The sequence below is a fragment of the Cupressus sempervirens genome, chromosome 2 (assembly GCF_028749045.1).
Source record: "Cupressus sempervirens isolate cs-2001-9-10 chromosome 2, ASM2874904v1, whole genome shotgun sequence".
Taxonomy (NCBI): domain Eukaryota; kingdom Viridiplantae; phylum Streptophyta; class Pinopsida; order Cupressales; family Cupressaceae; genus Cupressus; species Cupressus sempervirens.
In genome coordinates this window covers 143,287,675-143,297,826 of record NC_143119.1, presented here as the reverse complement: position 1 = coordinate 143,297,826, position 10,152 = coordinate 143,287,675, and the positions used below count along the sequence as shown (strand labels likewise).

At 32.0% G+C, this 10,152-nt stretch overlaps 1 pseudogene; it reads right to left on the bottom strand.

Moving 5' to 3' along the window:
• Window positions 1-5,997: 5,997 nt before the first annotated feature.
• Window positions 5,998-9,033, bottom strand: LOC149571443 (putative galacturonosyltransferase-like 4 pseudogene; annotated as a pseudogene).
• Between the last annotated feature and the right edge of the window lie 1,119 nt (window positions 9,034-10,152).

The following is a 10,152-nucleotide window of genomic DNA, read 5'->3' as shown; positions in this document are numbered from 1 at the left end:
TGACCTTGTGGTAACCCAATTAGTCCCACTTCCACTATGTTGGGGAGATAATGTATGATCCACACATTAATATCAAGTCACAAAAGAAATTCCTAAGCCAAGGATCATGAAATATCACTCTACCTCAAGGGAACCACAACTACTAATTAATAAATTATAAAAAATTGAAACAAAAATCAACCAAAACCAAAACCACATACCAATTCCACAACTGGACACCAACTCCAAAACAAGTACCTAATGAAGAAAAACCACTAAAATAATACCAAATTCCAAATCAAAATACCTATCACCAGAAGAATAATAACAAATAAATAAATGGTAATGTAACTAATAAGTACCAACCACCAATAATAAATAATGCCCACTAGAGGGAAACACAAATTCTATGGAGAATACTTAAGCTACATATTAGGGAGTGTCATCACATTGTTAAACTAGTTGAGTTACCTTGGATTGACCACTCACTAGATCCTAGATCCTCAAGCATTAGGTTACCCTAGATTGGTCACTCTAGATGCCAGACCCTCTATTGGAAATATGGAATATTAGGGGGAATCGATATTCCAATATTTTTTTCCCAATTAAGAATATCAGTAACTAACCATATACATCTAATAATAAGAAAACTAAAAAGTAAAGAGCATAGCATAAAGATATTCATAATACCATATTTTGTTAACTAGGAAAACCCTAGTGGGGATGGTACACACAATATGATGCACTAATAAAAAATACCCTATAAAGAGTTTTGACCTTGTTAGGAGTCTATTAGATACATTTCATACATTTTTCCTTGTTAGAGGACTTGAACTTGATAGAGGCGTCAACTCTATTAGGTGTTTTAATACAAAAGGATCTCACTACTCTTACAAAAATATACAATCTATACAAAAGAAATTATACAGATACTATATCAAAACTAACTATACTAATATCTCCAATATCTAACCAATCCTTCTATGTTTGTCATAACCCTATATTGACATATATATATATATATATATAAGGTAAATAGTGAAATAATACTCGTTTTATGTAAAAATTGTTAGAATTCTTTAGAATAACTGAGAGGGGGGTGGGGTGAATAAGTTATCCAAGGTCTAGATGTACAAATAAAACTTTTCATAGCTTAGTGAACCCATATCCATAAAACATTTTCATCATGCATGCATCCATTAGATTATGCAATCACTTAAACTTGTACGTTACTATCAAATCAATTTAGAGTAATGTAAACATGAAACATAACATATTCAATAGCACATTTGACACAATGATTTAATGTGGAAACCCAATTTGGAAAACCACCAGTAACATGCTACTCATTCTCACTCTTTTGAAGTGATGTCCTGTGAAAGGCCAACCCTATTAAAGGTTACAATGCACACTATTAAATATGACCCAGTTAAGGGTTTCAATCACCCTACTAGGAGTGAGCCTTGTTAGATGACTTTAGATCATTCACTTGGAATGTCACCTAGTTAAAGGATTTACAAATGACTATTAGGCCAACCTTAATCCAAAGGATTTACCCTAGACTAATACAATAATTAGATAGTATTAGTAAGGCCTGATCTAATAACAACTTAGAAATCCATTTGTAAATTTTAGATCTCTATTTTAGTCTTGCATTCTACTTGGCTTTCACGCTCTTCAGCTCTGATAGCTTGTTCACCCTTCAAGCATCCATACCCTTAAGCCTTCTTGCTTTGTTTTCTAATGTAGTATCTTCTCTTAGGTCACTAAATGAAGCAATACCCTAGATTCCTTTTCTTCCTTAGGTACTCGCACATGACAACCTTTGCTTCTGACCAACCATCTCTATAAATAGAGAATTAAGATGTTTTTCTGTTCATCCTCCATCATCCATTTTAGGGTTAGGTCAAATTAGGTAGAATTCAATGAATCTACCCTTCATTTCATTTCATTCCTTTCTAGAAACTTCTCCTCCAATCCTCTTTGAGTTCACCTCAAAATGGTTTACCATGAATTTTGTGCCACTAGCTCATCATCCTTATCTGCCACATAGTTCACACAATCCAAGAAATCAAACTTGTCATCTCAAATTCATTGAATTCTTGGTCTTTCTCATAATGCTAACAATCAACATTAACTAGCTTTTGATACTCAACACTTACTACATTGCTTGACATCTTCTATTAAATCACTCGGCATGAACTAGAGTTTACTGGTGCTCGACATCAGCTAAACTTTACTTGACTTACACTATTTCACTTGGCTTATAGTAAATTTGACTTTGCTCGACTCCAACTATTTTTTTGCTCGGCCTGTACTAAGTTTGCTTGCACCTATTGTGCAGAATGTTAAGCCTAGCAAAAAAACTCTATTTAACTTGTTATTCTAAACTTAATCAATGTAGCCAACCTTTGCAACCTTAAGTAGATTATCAATGCACTATAATATCATTGTCTTAACTAATTCTTGTACTCCTTTTCATATCATAACTCAACCTTTCCTCTAAGTGATATTGTTACCTCATTTGATCAAATCCTCTTCATCAATCAAATAAATGATAGTACTTAAATTATATAAGCAATTGCCTTACCAACAATTAGTAGGTTTGACATCAATGACCAAACAATGATTGAAACACATTTATCATACTTGTATCAATCTATTTTCAACAATCTCCCTCTTTGGAATTAATGGCAAACCAATCTGACCAGACTTAATCAGTAAGACAAACAAAATACCAAAAAGAAAATAATTCCTTGTATTGAAACCTCTCCCTCTATCAACAACTTTCATCTTTTGAATAGGTTACAAAATTCTGTTATGAGTAATGAACAATCAATCAACTCATCCTTATGATAAGATAAGATAAGATAAGATAAATATATTAATCTTTCCCTCAACATTACTTATTAAGATAGGATAAGATATGAATCCTTTTTAATTGCTTCTTATATCTCCCTCAACATTATCTCCCTCTTACTAGGTAGATGTAATCAACATATTCACTCATACACTTTCTCCTTTTGAGTCAATATTCAATAGATCTATATCTTCTATATCTAGATTTCTCCCTCTATGATTTCCTTAACTTAGTACACTTTAACTCTCAATACACTTTAACCCTCAATAGACTTTCTCCCTCTTTGACAAAAATGCCAAAGACTTGTCATCTTTATATGCAGATATGAATATTTTCAGTTTCTCCCTCTATCATCTTTCTTGTGACTAATTTGTAGTTCTAGTTCTTTGATTACTTTAGGTAGTTCATAAAGTAAGATCCACTAGATCAATGTGCAACATATGTCAATCAATTTTATTTGATGTAGAGAACTCCTTGTGCTTCTTAGATAGAATTTGATAGGGGTATCACCCCTAGTTTACCTCTTAGATACTCATGAGCATCCTTAGGTAGTGCTTTTGTAAAGCTATCAACAATTTTCTCTTTGGTGTTGACATATTCCATCTTTACCTCTTTATCTTGAACTAATTCTCTCAAGTGATGATACTTGATTGCAATGTTCTTAGTCTTTGTATGCATCACAAGATTCTTTGATATATTTATAGCACTTGTATTATCACAATAAAGTATCACAGGTTAAGTGATTTCCTCCATCATACCTTTGAGTAGCTATTTGATCCATAGAATGTTTGTAAAATTTACTGCAACAACAACATATTCAACTTTAGCAGTAGATTGAGAAATGAAATTTTTTTTCTTGCTAGTCTATGTAACCAACCTTTTCCCTAAGAAAAATCCCCCTCGATTGGTGCTCTTTCTGTCATCAATATCTCTAGCCCAATCAACATCAGTATAGGCTCTCAACTCAAATTTCTCATTTTTCTTGTAGTATAGACCATAGTCCTCTATTCCTTTCATATATCTCATTATTCTCTTAACTTCCATCAAATGATTATCCTTGGGATTAACAAAGAATCTTGTAGCCATCCCTAAAAATAATGCAATATCAGGTCTAGTATGTACTACATACTATAATTTGCCAATCATAGACCTGTATAATGTTTGATTCACCTCAACTAAATCATTATTCTTTGACAATTTATGTCCTATCACCATAGGTGTACTTATTGGCTTGGAATTTTCCAATCCAAAAGTTTTTAGTATCTTCTTTACATACTTTGACAGAGTAATGTATATACCATATGTCATCTGATGTAATTGCAAACCCACAAAGAACTTGATCTCTTCAAACATAGAAATCTCAAATTCTTTCTTCATTTCATTTGTAGAAGCATTACATAAAGTATCTTGACCTGCAAATATGATATTATCAACAAAAAATTTAGATAAAAAAATACCTTTTCCTTTCTCTATCTTCAAGTACAGATTGTTGTTATCATCAGTCTTCTCAAATCCAATCTTTACAAGATAATTATGAATCCTCTCATAGCATGCTCTTGGTGCTTGCTTCAAACTATATAAATATTTGTGTAGTCTACATACCATGTTTTTGTTGTTAGCATCAACAAATCCTTCTGGATATTCTATATAACACTAGTAGAAATTTGACAAATAAATGACTACATGATTAAAACATTTAGTCATAAGACTAAAATTTTTAGTCTCGTGACTGAAAATGATCAAATTCTACTATTTTTTGTAATTTTAAAGTATAAATGACCAAAATAAATAACTAATTTGGTCATTAAAAAAATTACAAGTAAGTAATTGATTAAAAAAAACTAAAATTACTAAATAAATGACTAAATAAATGAAATTTTTGCCTATATTCTTTTCAGCTACTATTGCAATGAGTTTTGTTAACTTGTTATTAAAATAAAATATATCAACCAATTATAACTAAGTTTTGTTTATATATTTTTATAATTTAAATTTTTTTGTAAAGTATATATGCACATTTTAAAAGTTAATTATCAAAAATAATTATCTTCTTATTCATTGGCTAAAAAACTTATGGTTTTAAAAAATAATGAAGTGAGTTTTATAAATTATTTTGTTTGGATAAGATGACATAAACGTATATTTATTGAAGTTCCTATTTTTCATTCAAAATAGATGAGACACATATTAATTGCAAAAATAATGTGATTATTATATTATAATTAGAATAATATATGATTGTTCCACAATTCTACATCATACAAACTTTATACTAGATAATTATTTTATAAATGTTATGTTATTAATAACTACTCTAGTTCAAATGATATTTTATGTAGATTAGATAATACATAGAACCTAAATATTATAAAATTTTCTTTTCTAAAATTGTATGTTATCATCCTTAATTAAATTATATATTATTTTAATATTATAACTATAATAGATAAATAATAGCTACTAGAGTGACACTTGCTTCTTTTACATTTGATCACAATTCAAAGGTTGTGATATTGCAATTGACCCATATTTGTTGGTTCACAAGAACCAGTCTCTCATGAGAATGAAAACACTTAACGTGTTGCATTTAGGTGATTCTCATAGTGAAGCATTAAGACTTCCCAAGCTGTCACCCATGTCACCCATCCCAAAACTTCTCTGATTAGAGTGGACTTTACTATTAACATTAAACATAATTTATATTTTTTACTTAATTTTATTTTATGAGCTTTATTTATTTATTCATTCAAAAACTCTATTATTTAGAAATTAAGTTAAAAATTTTAAATATCTAATTAATTATGTTTTAACTTTTTATTTAGATATAATTTATAATTAATTAAATTTTTAAATAAAATTATTATTTATTAATTTTAAATGTTTATTTTATATATTTAAATTATTATATTTTAATTTAAAATTGAGATTTGATTTATTTTTTCAAAATATTTACATGTTTTAACATGAATTTTATTTGTAATAAAAAATATTAAAAAGATAATGATGTTTTCTACACATTAATAAGACCCCTAACTTTTAGTAGATGTCCTTATTATTATTAAGATATCATGTTTCCTATGATATTTTAACATTACAATACCGATTATAAATCTATGTGAATTATTATGCAAGAACATTTATATTTCAAAATATAAAACTTAATTCGAAGCCACTAGCCATATGGAGAGGAGAGGGTGTTCAATCGGGTAGGGTCTTTTGGAATCCAAGTGAAGCTAGGGTTTTACCCTTTTGCTCTAATGCAACAGACTCCCTGACCTCGAATGCAATGATCGACATCTGCCCATCACATTATCTCTTCCCCTACACTCCACACCTTTCCCCTTTCCCCCAAATACCAAAAAAAAATGGAGGTAGAGATTCTTTTCTCTTTCTATATTCCCATCTACTACTTCACCATTACCTTATAATTATTTCGATGTCATTTTAGAATATCAATAACCATTAACTGCTTATTGAAATCACACAACGTCCTCTACACAATTTTTTTCACCAAATAGCCATCGGATTAGAAGGCCTCTATCAAATAGCTCGTCAGATTCGCATGGCGATACTTAAGGGCTCTAAGTGGATTCTCCTCGAGCTTGATTCACCATAGCTTTTCAATATCATCAATTCCAATAAGATAAGAACATAGATTAATTACCATCTCCACACAAGATGGCGGATCATCTTCCAGATAAATTCGAGCATAATTCAAAAGCTTCTCTAAAGCTTCCCTAGTAGAACTTGAAATGGGGCCATTAACAGGGTTTTCATCAAAAACTTAAACCTTAAAGTTTAGGAAAGGAAAATTTGATTGTAGAACCCTGTGCAATTGCAAGTCGTGGTGAGATAGTAGAAAATAGAAAAATAACTTTTATGGAAGAGGCGTGTTTTAGAATAGACAAAATGACGGTCGTGTATACTCACAAATACTCCTCGTCTAAAGTCATGGCTATGTACACATACCCTGCTACATAGGAGGAGTCATTCGAAATAGGAAATCCATTCTAAATTTGGTTCTTTTTATGAGGTATGGATATTCTATGAAGAACACAGAAACTACTATAGTATAATGTATATCAAAGGAAGATTAGCTACATTGGTCATTGCATAAAAGACCATTGAATTTTTTTGAGGAAATAATCACATACTTATTGAACCAATTTAATTGATTATTGCATCACTGTATATGGGCTATTTTCATTGTTAAATTGATTCCTATCCATTTATATATGCAGATGGTAATGGCTTTTAAACAAGCACAATGAGATTGGGAGTAGATGCAATTGTTTTTACTCAGACAACTCGTGGCAAGTGATTTTTATTCTCTTTTGAAGAAAAGAACAATCCAAGTCACATCACAGGTTTTCTTCAGATTTTTCTTAATAATATTACATTTTATTTTTATTTTTCTTCTCTCCAATCATGAATATCCTTTGAAATTATATATCATGACAATATCATTCTTGTTAAGGTTGTGTACAATACTAGTCCCTGCCTTTGGCACTCTACTGTTGAGGACACAACTAGTTGAGGTTAGCATATTCATTATACTCAAGCTAACAACAAATCTTGTCAGTGCTCGCACGACTTGTGAACATAATGTGTATTATTTTTGCCACATTGAGTATAGTATGAGTACATAAACATAGCACCAAGAAATTTAAACATCATGATCAAACTAAAGCACTTACATTATAGAATGAGTGTGTAAGATAGCAATAGCATGAGTACGTAAACATAGAAGCAACATGAGCAACATGAGTACATAAACATAGCAACATCAAAGTTAAACATTATGATCAAACTAAAGCAGTTACATTATAACATGAGGACTTAATATAGCAATAATAAAATTGTGTTGGAGTTGATGAAAGCCAACTTTGAAGATGCCCAAGATCACCTGCATGCGAGAACTTTCCAAAGAGAAGCCAAGAAGAGGAAGAGCATGGAGCAAGGGAAAAACCCTAAACGGACATGAGAGACAATATGTGCAAACACAAGAAGAAATGTATTTACAATATGCACAATGCCTTTATGATATGTTGAAAATACAAAGAGGGAGCCCGCTTATAAAGAGCTCATGGAAGCTTGTAGAACAATCTGAAAGGTGGTAGAAGATAAGGATGACAACCCAACACACATCCACAAAAGGTAGAACATGCTAGAAGGGAAAAAACTCCCGTGTTGTCAACAACTAACCACTACATGAATTAAATACTAAATATTTAATAAATGCATTTACCTAAGTAAGCTTAAGTAATAGAATAAATAATTAATAATTAATTAATTATTTACTCTAACACCCCCCCTTAAGTGAAACTTAGGGAAATGCCTTAAGCTCACAAAACTAAGATGAAATGCAAAATGGGTCCTGGCAACGAGGCCATGTTAGCTACCCATGTACAATGCAAGAAATTGCAACCTCTATAAAATGGGGAAAGAGAGAAAACCACATGGGAAAAACTCTCCCCCAAAAATAGGTAACAACCTAGTGAAGAACTAAAGAAGCTTCCAACTAGGGAAGTGTCCCCTAAAATAGGAACTCAGAGTGATCATGACGAGCATCATTGAAGCATGAAGAAGTCACAAATCTGCCAAACTTCTGATCTAAAGAACCTCCATAGAAGAAGAAGGCACAAACCGAGCATGTCTATATGGTAGATGATCCATCTCACCGAAATGCATAGGTAGCCAGCCACTGCAATCGCCTTGTATATAGGATCAACCACTGAATACATAGTTCACACTAATGAACCATCAAATCACGAATGCATTAGAACAATAGCATAACCCCCCCTTAGTGCAGACGGGGTGTGATGACAGGCAACTGAGAAGGTGGGCCGAAGTCTCTTGCAGACGAACCATGAACGACGAGAGAGAGAAAGAGGTACAAAACACCTATAAAGACACGATCAAACTGACTCTGCATGGGGCTAATGTCATGGAAGGGACACTCACTTAACAAAGGGAGAATTCCTAAAATAGCAAACAACTATTCCCCCCATGGTGCTTTATGAAAATAGTGCATGGACAACTAACTCAAAACAACGTTCATGATTCTCAGAATGCAAAAGTAGCACTTTATCTCAATGCGATACATAAAAGTTCTTTGAAATGATAGCTACAATGATCAAAACTAAAAATGAGCTACAACAAAACAAAGTACAGTCGAAAACAAGAGAATCCATGCTAGGAAAACAATCCTCGAGCCTAAAACACTCAAAATATCCACCATATAGAAAAAATGCCAAAACTATGATAGAAAGAGCATGGGCCAAAAACTAAAAAAAAGGACCACATTTATGAGAAGGTGACAGAACTAGCTTTCCAAAAATATAAAGTTTACAAAAAATAGGCATGGGATGCAAAAGATATGGTTACCGGAGTAAAAACACAACTACAGACTTTAACTAAAAAAATGGGCAATAAAAAAGCATCAAAACCTAAAAATACCTACACCAAAGTCTCCGTCTCAAAATTAGCTTTCGTATGCAAAAGTTATGGCCAAAAAATTGAAGGTAGGTCCAAAATGACCTAGAAGGAAAGTGCAAGCAAGGATGATGATGCAGTGCTGATGTCAGCAAGTCGCTGGTTTAAAATTGACAGCTTGGAGGCCGTCACCTGCCACATCAGCTATGCCACTTGGATGCCACGTGGATCTCTGATACCATGTTGGAGTTGATGAAAGCCAATTCCGAAGATGCCCAAGATCATCTGCATGTGAGAACCTGTCAAAGAGAAGCCAAGAAGAGGAAGAGCATGGAGCAAGGGAAAAACGCTAAATGAACATAAGAGACAATTTGTGCAAACACAAGAAGAAATGTATTTACAATATGCACAATGCCTTTATGATATGTTGAAAATACAAAGAGGGAGCCCGCTTATAAAGAGCTCATGGAAGCTTGTAGAACAAGTTGGAAGGTGGTAGAAGATAAGGATGACAACTCAACACACATCCAAAAAAGGTAGAACATGCTAGAAGGGAAAAAACTCTCATGATGTCAACAACTAACCACTACATACATTAAATACTAAATATTAAATAAATGCATTTACCTAAGTAAGCTTAAGTAATAGAATAAATAATTAATAATTAATTGATTATTTACTCTAACGAATTGAACATCCATAGACATTGACTTTGAAATATTCCTAACATCATGGTCAAACTAAAGAATTTATATTATAGCATGAGGACTTAATATAGCAACAAAAAAATTTAACATCCATAGACATAGACTTTGAAATATGTGTAGACATGGACTTTGAAATATGTACAATATTGTTGAAAATGTTGTCCATGACTA